The following is a 13095-nucleotide window of genomic DNA, read 5'->3' on the forward strand; positions in this document are numbered from 1 at the left end:
TTTGCCTTTGCTATTCATAAGCTCTGATTTATTCTAAAGAATTTCAAGACATTTTTAATAGACTTTCAAAATTTCAAATGAACAGAGTATTTTGAGAATGTAGTTTGTTTTCTTTTATTGTGAGAGAAGGCACAACTTGGATTTCTAGATTACAGAAAAAATAATCCCCCTTTGCCTAATTGCTGGTCATCTGATCTGGTCATCTGATCTTTATCTACAGCTTATTCTTGATCCTTCATCTACAGCAAGTGTCCTTGTACTTGCCACATACAAAGAAACCCTCCTTGTCTGTCTGGTCCCTCTTTAAGGGAATCATTTAATAGACCTGTAACGCCATCATACTCATACAAAAGGCAGTGCCAGGTGTTTCTGTATTATGAGGATGACACAAAAACTACACCCTTTTCTAGTGCAGCTATGAGTCATCAGGGAAAGAGTTGGGACTCAGAGCTAGATCTTGAATCAGACAGCTGTGGCTATGAAATTTAGATCTGAGAAAAGGGAGATTGTAATAACATGTACCTCAGAGAATTAAAGGAAATAATTTATGTAGAAATACTTTGTAGACTGTTAGCACTAATCTGTTATTGTTGGCCTGACAACTTTCTTTTTCTGTACTGGGAAAATCATCTCATGAACATGGCCCTACTCTCCTTTGAGCCAGACTGCATTGGATAGGAACAGACATGAGTTTTGTATCCTCCTCAACATTTTCTGGCAAGTTTTTTGCCTTCCATGCTGTCTGCAGATCATGTCCACGTGTACTTCCTAGCCTACACTGATGTTAGCCTGAAATGGTTGGAGTAACAAAACTCTATTTAGCCATACAGCCAGGGAGGAGGAGGAGGAGGAAGGAGATGGGGGCAAAGAGAGGGGACCAAGAGGTTAGAGAATAAAGGAAGTTTTTAAATGATGCTATGCCAGAGACAAATTATCTCTGTAGAGGAGCTTTTCTCAAGCTCTCTCACGCTTAGAAATGTTTTTGTTCAGTCCTACAGATCAGAGATCAAGTAGAATACAAACACATGAGGAGATGGCATGTTAAAGCTAATGCCAACAAGAAGTTACCAAAATGTGGAGACCGAGATGAAGACTCTACACTTCAATAGTGAAAGCTGAACAACTGTTAGCTATGGTATTATGAATCTTGTGTATTTTAATATTCTCCAACAGTAAGAGGTAACTAGCCCAGCATAAATTGTGTGAGTTAAGACCTGCCTGAAATCAGAAGCAACCCCTCCTTAAGAATAGTGAAAGAAAGCCAAATAGGGACACCATAAGCACATTAACTTTTCCTTAGTGAAGAGGATTAGAACTTAACCTTAGAATCACCTTATAAAAAACACATAAAACACTTTATAGAATTTAATTTGATTTATATAGAGATGGTTATGCTTCTAGAGTGAGTTTTGCTGCCTGACCTGAGTTAAAAGCAAGTAGTAGTCAAAAATCTGGTATCCAGAATTGGCAAAGGAAGGAGCCCTATCAATCCTAACAGAATTATGCCATCACGTATTTTTCTATCTAGTTTTGCCACATTTTGTGCTTACTGTGAAATGTTTTTCCAACTCTTCTTTTCAAGTATTGTCAGAAGAAACTACTAGACTTTGGAATTTTCAAATCATGGATGTTCATGGTTTGGTGCAGAGTGGTGTCATAAGAGGATTATTTTTCAAATAACATAAACTCAAAATCCTACAAATGAGAGCTCTCAGTAAGAATTATTGAGAGAAGGAAAACTATTTTCTGAGGGGGTATGGCCTCTTTGATGAGTACATCCCACCTTTGATCCTGATATCAACCATATACATTCTCCAAAGACACTACTTTTATTGGGATAGACTAGAATTCTTAAACACAACTTGAATAAAATTAAAGAATTAGCAAAACACAAATGAAAGCACACAAATGTAAAAACAAAATCAGCTTAGAATCCAGTGAATTTAACAGGCATAGTTCTATACACAGAATTTTTTTAAAAACTAGTTAGAACTGGATTAAAATTCTGGCTCTATTATTAGCCATGCAATATTGGAAAAATTTCCATGAATATAATTTCCTCGACTTAAAAAAATTACAGTATTTTTTCATGTTGTATCACATGGTTAAGTCTCCCAATAATAGCTGAATAATCTAGAGGTTTACATTTGATCTAAAATAGGCTAGTCAAATGCACTCTTCTAACAACTGGTAAATTTTTCATTGAGACACAAAGATTGAAAGTGTGAAGTACAGTAACATTTATACCATTGAAAAGACCATAAACTCCTACTTCTGAGATACTAGGGGCTTTTTTTCCCCTTGCTCTTCTATAGGTATGCTTATTTCCTATGACCCTATGAGATACACAAGAAACCTCCCAATAATTGTCTATGGATTTTTGTGTGTATGTGGCCTTAGTAGCCATAACTTGCTTTCTGATTCTTTTGATTCTTGTAATCAGAAGAATGTTGAATCAAAAAGATATTAGGAAGAATATTGCTACAAGTAAAAAAAAAAATTTTATTAAAGTCCGATTTGCCAACATATAGTATAACACCCAGTGCTCATCTCATCAAGTGCCCTCCTCAGTGCCTGTCACCCAGTTACCCCATCCCCCCATCCACCTCCTACAAGAAAAAGTTTCTGAAGTGAGGAATTGCAATAGCCCTCCCATGATCCTGAGCTGGGAAGCCTATGATGTAATGCCACAGCAGTTGATTCAACAACTCTTGGTTATCCAGGCTGTGATCCAGGCTGGCCCACTGAATCATCAGATCTTAGAGAATCACTAGAAGTGATTAACCTAATTCAGGATAGGATCATGAATTCAACCCTAGGACCTTTGAATCTGGGGGAGAAAGAATCTTTCTAGTGGCTAATGAGGACATGGAATGTAACACTGGAGCTGCTAGTGGCACTCTTGACACCTTAGAGAACCTGCCTAAGAAGGAATCAACAATAGAAAAGCATAACCAAGAAATAAGGGGAATGGCACTTTGCTTGAGGACTTGGATCTAACCAGGCCTAAATTATCATCTTGATACTAGTCCCTGCAGTCCTCTAAATTCTTTATAAAAAGAACTTCTTTGACGTACTAGATAATTCTATGACTTGTTAAAAGCTTTTAGCCACTAACAACAATGCTGGCTGAAGAAACTTGACAATACCATAACAATCTGGACATATGTGCAACTGCTATCTTTCAAATGATAATGTATAAGTGTTTAAGTATCTAAAGGATTTTTAGAGGTTTGGGGTTGTTTTTATTTTGGATTTAGCCCCACTGCCTAAATGCCTTGGCCAAACTTGATGAGCTTGAGTTACCTCATTCATACATAGGTGATTCCATAAAAAAAGAAGGTCCATCTCCTCTGGTAAGGTAAGAGGACCTACACCAGCCTGTCTACTACGCCTGCTGGAAATGACTGTCTGAACAAGTGTTTTCTCATCTTGTCAGAACAAAAAATGACCCAACTTTTTTGAGGAATGAGGACCACAGATTGTCGGGACACCTTCACCATTTACTTGGCCATATTGGTGAGATTCTATTGACTCTTAATTATCCTCTTGCTGGAATGCTTTATTTTGTTTCCTGTTTCTAAGAAAGACAAGTGGTTGCCTTAAAGCTTGCTTATAGTTTATCTGAATTAAGTGATTCTATTTCTATTCTACTTATCTAGGAGAAAAAGAATATGTTCCATTTCCCCGTTTCTGAAATTAGAAAATTTGTTTCTAATACCACTAATACATAGGCTTATGGCCTAGATTTTTCAGGCACAGGAGCCATTAAATTCCCATTGGCTCCAACCAATTTGAATTTTCTGTAACTTACTACCAAGAGAGCCTTGACTAATACACTACCTGACCCGCAACATTAGGCTTATCTAGCCTTCTAGTCCTAGACAAGCCTGAATAGGATCTGTGTTTTCATCCTCATAGCTCCTTTGCTGATGAGTCTCCTGTGTTCTAGTCTTCACTCATCCCAGTCTTTATAGGAACAATGTAGTACATTAAAGTGCCCACTAAAGTTATATGTATAATGTCAACCCAAATCAATATTAACACAGATTGGTTTTAAACATACATATTTTGATATTCCTAAAAATATTGTCCACTTAAGGGTAGGAATGATACCCTATTTGTCTTTATATGCTCCATATCTAGGAAAATGCTAGACACTGATGCTACTTGCATCAATTAATGGAGATGAAATGAATCAGAAAAATTCAGGCAGTGGGGAGAACTGAAGTGGGTGACTGCTGATACAGAGTCCCTGTAGGCTATATAAAAATGTTGCATGAGAAAATTCTTTTTCTAAGTCCAAGGCAAAAATCATATCGATGAAGCGCTGTAAGAAGAAAATGGTACACTAGAGGCTGTACATAAAATTTGAAGCCCTAGGGAAGGTAGAATTGTCTGTGCTGGTTTAGGAGGAAAGAGAAAGACTACGATTTCAGAAATCATATTGGAAGAATCTGGACACCCTCAAATAATCATAGTAATCCAGCAGGGATAAGGCTTGGTTCTGCCCTGTTACGGAGGCTGCCATGTACATAATGTTCCCAGGGTTCACAGCAGTCGCCGGACAGTCAAAGGAGTCATACCCAAGGAAGGACCATGACTCCTTAGAGGGATGATCCCACCTCTTGTACATGCTTCATTCTTTATTCCATACCCAAGTATCTAAAGCAGAGGAGGTGAGGGAGGGAACAGTAAGAAAGACTTCTGAATAAATAATTTTTAAAGCCTGTGTTAAGAAAAAACTCTAGTCCATAGATAGTCCTAGGAGCAGCTTCTCTGTAACTGAACTAAAGGTTGCCTTAATAGTTAGACTGCTTGGAACAATAGGGAAACTAAGTTGTTTTAGTCCTATCAGCAAAATGGACACAACACTACCTACCCTGTTTTCCTAGAGTTATTATAAGGCCCAATGACAAAATTAACTTATGCATATGAAAGCACTTGGTAAATCTGAATGAGTTTCTTGATTACAGGTTTTATTAATGTCCTTCCTTTTTTTTTTTTTTTTAAATTTTTTATTTATTTATGATAGTCACAGAGAGAGAGAGAGCGCGGCAGAGACACAGGCAGAGGGAGGAACAGGCTCCATGCACCGGGAGCCCGATGTGGGATTCGATCCCGGGTCTCCAGGATCGCGCCCTGGGCCAAAGGCAGGCGCCAAACCGCTGCGCCACCCAGGGATCCCAATGTCCTTCCTTATGCCTAGATTGTGTGTCCTGGCTTTTAGGGTTGGACACTGTGTAAGTCAAGCACCAATTCTGAATTGTTAGTGGAAGCTAATTGCTGCAAACAACAGCCCCCAAATCACAATGGCTTATCACAATCTCTCACTCATGTCACACTCCATAATGGGTGAGCAAGTAATTTTTTTTTTAACCCAGTCCCTTGTATCTCATGGCTTCACCCAACTCTGGGTTCATGGAGCCATCTCTTCTCTACCAGAAGATGGAAAAATAGAGAGAGGACAGCCCGTGAGAGAATTTCATGGGCAAATGCACACTTCTGCTCACATTCTCTCATACAGAACTCCATCATGTTATTGTACCTGACCACAAAAGGATCTGGAAAGAGTAAGCATGTTGGTACCCAAAAGGAAGAGCAGAATTGTGAGCTCTAGATCACAGACACTCAGCCAAGGTACTAATGAACTTATGAACTTCTCCATATTCTATTACATGAAAAGATCCAACCCATCTATGTATTCCCACAGCTTCTGGTTTAGAGACCCACTATAAATCCTAATTAAATATACTATAATCTACTTAAATGCAGGAACTTTTTATCACTTCAGTCCCACAATGCTTAAATATAGAGGGTACTCAAAATATGCTAGTTGAAACGCTAGAACTAGTCAAGTCCTTAATTCCACCTAACAAAATATTCAAGTCCAAAATTATCTGTGGTTTCTTAAACACCTCCCACAACTCCAAGTTGCTGGCAAGAAATGGTTGCCTAGCCACAAAAGTTATACTAAAACTTAGGGCTTTCTCCCTCTTTCAAAACCAGAGACTTTCATGACTAACACTGAGTTTAATACATAGTAGCACTAATTATAAATGTGGTGAGTAAGCAAGTGCATGAGTAATTGTGTGAGCTAACAGGCTACAGACCCACGAGCTTTATAAATTAGGTGAGTTTGCTATTCAATCATTCAAACATTTGAAAATCAGAAATTTCAGTTTTCAGTTTTTAGACCTCTAATTGTCTTGTAGGTTTTTTGGTCTTGATCCATGTGGGTCTATTTATCTAGTTCCCTGTTAACCTGGTAGAAGATAAAGATACCAGTTTTAGTCCTTGACTGAACACTAAGTCATTATATTTTTGAGCAATTTTGCAGTTCCCAGGACTGCCACCTCTCCCTCCTTGGAGTCACAGCCCTTATTTGTCACTCATTTGAGACTTTCTTACCCGCTAGCTATACCAGCTTATTGTCTTATTAGTGTCATCTTTCCAATCATCAATTCTTCATCTGGGGAGGGCTTTTCTTCTCAAATCAGTTGGAAACAGTATACAACTATGGCCCATATGTTCTTTGCTATTTCTAACAGTCACTTTTGCCATACACAAAGAACAAATAAATATTCCTGAGATTCACAGATGAACCTGTTCTACATGCAGCAGACACTAGCTCTGACCATGTGTCAGGGGTAACACTGAAGTATACATTAAGTCATAGCCCCTGACATCCAATAGCATCATTTAGTGGGAAAATAAAGATACTAAAAATTACCTACTATTCTATATAATAAGAGTTATAAAAGGATAAAGTAATATATAAAAGAAGTGAAGAAACTTAATAAACTGTATAGGTTAAAAAAAAATCCCAGCTCCACCACTATTGGCTGTGTGGCTTTGGCAAACTACTTAATCTCTCCTACCTTCAGTTTCCTCATCTGTAAAATTTTAATAATGATATTTACCTCATAAGTTTGTAAAGAGGATTAAATGTGTTAACATATGTAAAATGGTTAGAATTGTACCCAATTCCAATAAATACCTAATGTTGTCTATTGTCCTGATTAGTTATTACTACTGTTTTTTATAAAGTACAGTGAAGATACGGTAGGTGATGTGCCTAAATCAAGGTGTATCTAAATGAGTATATATTTTCAAGTTTTTAAAAGTAAGATGGTTCTGGAGGTAGTTTAAAAGGCTCTGTGTTAAAAAAAAAAAAAAGGCTCTGTGTATTTCCAAGTATTATTATTTACTGAATTAGAATTCTGTTGTTCTATCCTTAGATCTCAGATGAAGCCAGTATAACTTATCAAAACTCAGTTTGTACTGCCCAAATACATCGTATTTATCTGTCATTGGAATGGATCTGATAAACATCAGAATTACTGAATTCTTTCTGAATTACTACTGCAGCATGCTAACTCATGAAGTCTTCCAGTTACCAAGCAAGCAGACTGCTTTCTTTGCTGTTTGAGATGCAGAGATACAAAGGTGAGATTCAGAGCTGAGTCGTTTGTAGAACTGGCAGGCTAGTGAGACTCCTGGGTATCTAGTCATATGATTTTATGGTATAGGATTATAGTTAGGGGGAAGAATCTAGAGTGAGGAGGCTTGAATCAATGACAGAGGAGAGAATTTGATATGGAGGGAATTGCTTGGCATCTGTCTCCCTGCTGGCCAAAGGATTTTAAAATTTGATAGAGAGATATTGCATCCAGAAGATCTGATAAAGGATAGGTGATATTCTGGGAACAAAATGTGCTTTTTCAAATGTTATGAAATGAGACAGAATTGGAGTGCCATTTTCATCACACCATGCCCACCACCAAACCCTTGTTCCACTGCCACATACCCAGGGTACTTTAAGTTCCCTCCTAGCACAAATGGCATCTAATCCCCTGAGGCACATTGTAATGAGAGTCAGGGTGGGGCAGCTACAGAGCCAATCAGAACCTCTACTAGAAATTCTAGCAGAGTACATGAGCAAACTTGTTTTGGGGCACATGGGTACAAGTGCTCATATGCTAGGGACTCTCAGAGGGAACTAGGGGAGTTTTTAAACGGTACTATAAATCTGTAAAATGGGAACAATCTGCATTTACCAAGGGAGAACACAACCTTAGCAGAAGTATGCCATTTTCACTACCTAGTAAGCAACAAGAGTGGGATTCAAATTCACTTCTCTATCCAAGGATCCATTCCCTTTTCAGAGTATCATATTGCCAAATTATTTCATATTGTGGCCATAATACCATAATAGTTACTTATGGGGAACAAAACAAAGAGAACAAAAAAGAACTGTAGACCTTCATATTACTCTAAATTACTACATTGTCCACTATTTCTGCTACGATCTGGAACACACACATACCCAATACCCACCCCACAACACTTCTTTGTACCAGAGGAAGTGTGTCTTAACTTAATGAAGTTATATAATTACTTAATAATTTAAAAAAATAGACTTTTATTTCTATGTTACCTACCCACTTGGCCAAGATGAAAGCCGAGAAGTAAATCACACTAGGATCAAGGTAGCTGAGGTAGTGAAAAGACAGAAGTTACATCTTACATGTGCTTCTCCAAATCTGAATCCCTCCATCCCCAAATGGCAGGAATGCTTAATTAAATCCATATTTTTTAAACACTCCAATCTTTTTTAATGTCATTATTTTTCATCTTTTGCATCTGGGTAAATACTCCTATTTTGGCACGAGAAAGAGAAGGCGGATTCCAGAAACCGTTCTGCTGCTAGGAGACCTAAAGGCCTGAAAATGAGTTTTTGACAAATTGAAGAAGCCACCTCCTTGCCCTGCTCCTAGACAGCATGGTATTTCATAAGGTAGCCTTATCCCTTTCCACTGTACCCCCTGGCCTAACCCAGACTACACTGTTCAGTGCTCTCTCTGGAACCCTCTTATGCCCAGAAAACTCCTATTTCAACGTGCCTTGGAATCATCCAGGACAGTTACTGTGACCAAAGTAGTTTTTTTAAATAGAAGGCCAACCAGTTATTTGGATTTGTATCTCCCAATGATCAGTGCTGCTTTGCAACAGAAAGCAATTTCTCTGCTTTATTAAGCACCATTCTTTTATGCTGACCATATACACTGTGAGTGAAAAGACTCCTTCCAAATATGGCTCCAAACAGTTGATTAAAAAGATTTAGGTATGATCTTGCAAGGTTAGGTATTTCTATACACTCAGCTTTAATTTGGAATTATATCTTCATTTGACTCAAGAGATTCTCTTTAATTTCATGATTATAAAAGACCTCAGTTCTCCCATATGTGCCCAAATTAAGCTAGGAAGACTTGAAATTCACCACCATATGGAATTAGTTTGTCCTTCCTCTGGGTTCCCATGACAGTTCAAACTTGTCTTTAGTTTTATATTTATTAGGTATCTTACGTATTTATATCTTTCTTTACGTGTAGCCAGTAAATGCCTGAAAGACAATATACTTTAGTCATCTTTTTATCCCCAAAGCCTAACCCAGTGCCCAGCAAGTAGCTAATAAGTACCCAGTATAGATGCAGTCAGATTAGAATTTTTCATGTCCATGATAACTACTTTATACCCTCGGGCACTGATTGTACTACCACATCTCATTTCTTTCCCATTTATACCTCATGTGCATCTTCTCTTTACTCCATGAACCAGCACAAGCCTGTCACACAGCCCTGCCTGAAACCACAAGAAAATAACAGTTCTAAGAAGGAGGACATTGAAAAATGTTTACAAAGCTAACAGACATGGTATTGAGATTTTCCTGCTTCTTTACCTGTATATCCCATTTTTCCTCATGTTTATTCAAGCTCAAGCTCTCCATTACCTGTTCTAGTAAAAAGAAGTGATAGCACACATAATTCAAAATAGAAGATCATCTAAATAGTCCCCTTTTCCTTTTGGGGAATGTATCATACAAAAACAAGGCTTTAGAGATATGAGGCTGACATCACACTCCCTATTTACAAGATGACCCTGAATAAGTCATTCAATGTTCCCAAAACTGTTTCTTTGCCTGCAGTGCTAACCTTTACTAGCCATAAAATGAGTGTCTGGATCAGACAAGTCAGTCTATATTCTGCAAATCATAAAATGCAACACATATCTAAGATTGTGTGATCACATTTGGAATGGATTACCTAATGGCAAGGAGTGATGAAGAAGTTGGCATCAGGTTAAAAGTTGGTGCTCTGCCAAGCAAATATTAAAATAAGTTTACAGTTCCCAAAACTAAACCAAGTGACAGTGTGGAAAGGCAGTCCAGTTACATATTAGGTACAGGGATAGCTGACTAAGGTTATAAAAGATCCATGACTGATCCACTATGTGGCTGTTTCCTCTGCAGATAATCAAGAGTTGAGTGACTCACATCAAGGGCACACAACGGCACCTTGTACTACCGTTACCCATATGGTAGAAAACGAAGGTTACTTGTGCCAAATGCAGATCCAATTAAAACTTGGAAAGGTTGCTCCATTATCACATTTGCAGCCATAATTAAATTTGTGAACTGAGAAGAGCTGCCAAGCTTGCCTCTCTGCTTTGGAAGGTGGGACATCTGTTAACATTAGTATGGACATGGAGCATGGGGAGTAAGTCACAAAAATTCTGCTTCAAAATGAACATTCAAAATAAACTATAGTTTAAGGCTCTGAACACTAAGCCTTCTATTGTTTAATGTGCCTCTGTTTACCTGTTACCTTTTTCAATTCATGATTTTTTAATATAAATGACTTTCCCCTGCCATTGCTCATTTCCAAAGTCAAGGTTTTTAAGGATTAATATTCATGTCTGATCACACTTTCAAGAAGGAAGTTGATCTATGATCAGAATCAAGCAGCTTTAAGGAGGACCCTTAGTATTCCCTATGGAGCTACTAGAGAATGCTGGAATTGTATACGACTTGATTCAACCACCTGTAGAAGGCAGCAAAACTGGAAGGCTCTAAAGCATGCAGTTAAGTAATAATGTATTTGTAGGACTTGTTATAGTTGACAAAATGTTTATATTCACAAATTATCTCAAACTGGACAGTAATCTAATGTGGTAGTTTACTTGTATTCTCATTGTGCAGGAAAGTAAGAATCTGAAACATCAAGTGAAATGCTGATAATTTCACAGTTGACTGGTAAAGAAAAGAGGAACAGAATACAGGTTTAATAATCCTACTCTACATATGTATGTATTTCCCTTATAAGCTATATAAATACAAGTCAACAGAGTCATTCACCTTGCTCCCCACCCCATATAAAGAACTAAATGTTTTCATCCAAACAATTTTTTCAAGATTATGACACTGAAGTCTACTTTCTGCCCATCAGGATGAAACCCTAACGTGAACAATGTGAACCAAAGTAATGTTCTCAAAATATTGATAAATCCTGCATTGGACTATAAAGGAAACCAGAAAGTATCTGGGCCCTAATGTGTACGGTACCAAAAGGGGAAAGAGCAAAGTGTGGTAGAAAGAGCTCTAAGTGGGAGGCCTAAGTTCTGGTTCTTATGGCACATCCTTCACTCATTTTAGCATTGCTTCCACAGGAGAAGACATGTAGCTAGAGAACTACCCCCCTGAGATCCTTTTCAGGCTTAAAAACTTCATGACCTCCTGTGAAGGACACTGAGCTAGAACTGCCACCTTATATGTTTCTGATATACTGTCATCTGAGTTTGAATGACACTAAGCTCATGCAGGCTTCACACTCACCAACGTTTCCCCTATAGTAATTCAGCCCCCAGACTCTCTCACAAATTACAGTCCATCTTAAGTGGTTGTAAACCTAGGCAAGGGAGCAAACAAATTGCCTTTGTGGTTAATGACATGACAGCAAGAGACCTCAGCACAGCAATTTATATAGAAGGATTCTCAGAAGAGAATGCTGTCTACTAAGCCTGAACCGGAGATTTCAGTGGTCGTTTTGATGCAGGAAGGCCCGGTCTGAGGACCCAGAAGGTGCCCCGCAGGACCAGCTGAGAGGATCCCTGGCTACATATTGAAAAGAAATAAAACACAAGCCAACAAGGAGTGAAAGCAGAGTTTTATGAAGGTATAGAGTGTGCAGGTACCGACAGAGTATCTGGGAGATTCAGAAAGAAAAAAGGGTCCCGTATTTGCTTGGGGTCTGAGATTTTTACTGAGGATTGTGGTCTGGTGCATGTATCCTCTCAGGCATCCAGGAACTATTTAAAACAAGGATGAGGGCCCGGGTGTCCTTCATAAGTCATTTATTCCTTGGAGCCAGAGGTTCTTGGCATTGATATGTCTAGAGCCAGTGGTCCAGAATGCACATATGAGATCATTCTCACCTTCTTTAGATGTCATAGATTCTAAAGAAATCATTAATCCTTTGTCCCTTACAAGGAGGACATACACTATGTGCATTCTGAGGCATGTATAAAGTGGGGGTGCAGACCCTAGCAAGCACAGAAGCAGGAAAAGGAGCAAAAAGCAGAATGGGGTATGGAAAAAGAAAATTCTGAGAATCTATAACTAGAATCACTATGTAAGATTAGTGAATTCTAGAATTATTATTAATTTTATATATACACACATACATATTTTTATTTTACATGTTTATATATATATGAAGGTATGCTTGTTTATACATATAAAGTGCCTACACACACACAATGTAGGAAGATGAAAACTAGAAATCAAGAGCACTACAGAATACTTTTAAAAGTTAAATTTTCCAGAGAGTTTAACATTTCTGACCTAAAAGCAGAATGCTGTAAGAGCTTGCAGTCTATGAAGGATCTTCACACACATGGCTTTGTTTGATCCTTACTACAACCTTCTGAAGTAAGAAAGGGTATTTTTCCCATTTAATAATGTTAAGGGTAGTCATTACGGATTGTGCCCAAAATAACAATGAAGAGGTCTATTATGCATTTGAAGCCATCAGAGCACATGTCAAAAGCTCACAAAATATACAACTTCTCTTCATATTGCTGTTTCAGATGACTACCAAACTTAATTCAGCCCCATTACCCACCCCAAATGGCAACCAAATGAAATCACTAAACATTCAAGAACATACATATCAGTATAGACAGTGTCCAGGCTTTCTCACTCTCTTGTCAAGTGACCAGGGCAATGTAATATAGAGTAGCATTTTGGTTAGAGTT

The 13095-nt window shown here is 38.1% G+C and overlaps 1 long non-coding RNA gene across 3 annotated transcripts in view; it reads right to left on the minus strand.

Moving 5' to 3' along the window:
- Window positions 1-13095, minus strand: part of LOC112655132 (uncharacterized) — a 136041-nt gene that overhangs the window by 28567 nt on the left and 94379 nt on the right. For all 3 annotated transcript variants that reach the window (XR_007412935.1, XR_007412936.1, XR_003133549.3), the window contains exons 2-3: window positions 9588-9645; window positions 8445-8496 (exon numbers count right to left, since the gene is read on the minus strand). This is a non-coding gene — a long non-coding RNA (uncharacterized LOC112655132). The remainder of the gene's footprint in view (window positions 1-8444; window positions 8497-9587; window positions 9646-13095) is intronic.

The sequence above is a fragment of the Canis lupus genome, chromosome 9, assembly GCF_003254725.2.
Source record: "Canis lupus dingo isolate Sandy chromosome 9, ASM325472v2, whole genome shotgun sequence".
Lineage (NCBI taxonomy): Eukaryota > Metazoa > Chordata > Mammalia > Carnivora > Canidae > Canis > Canis lupus.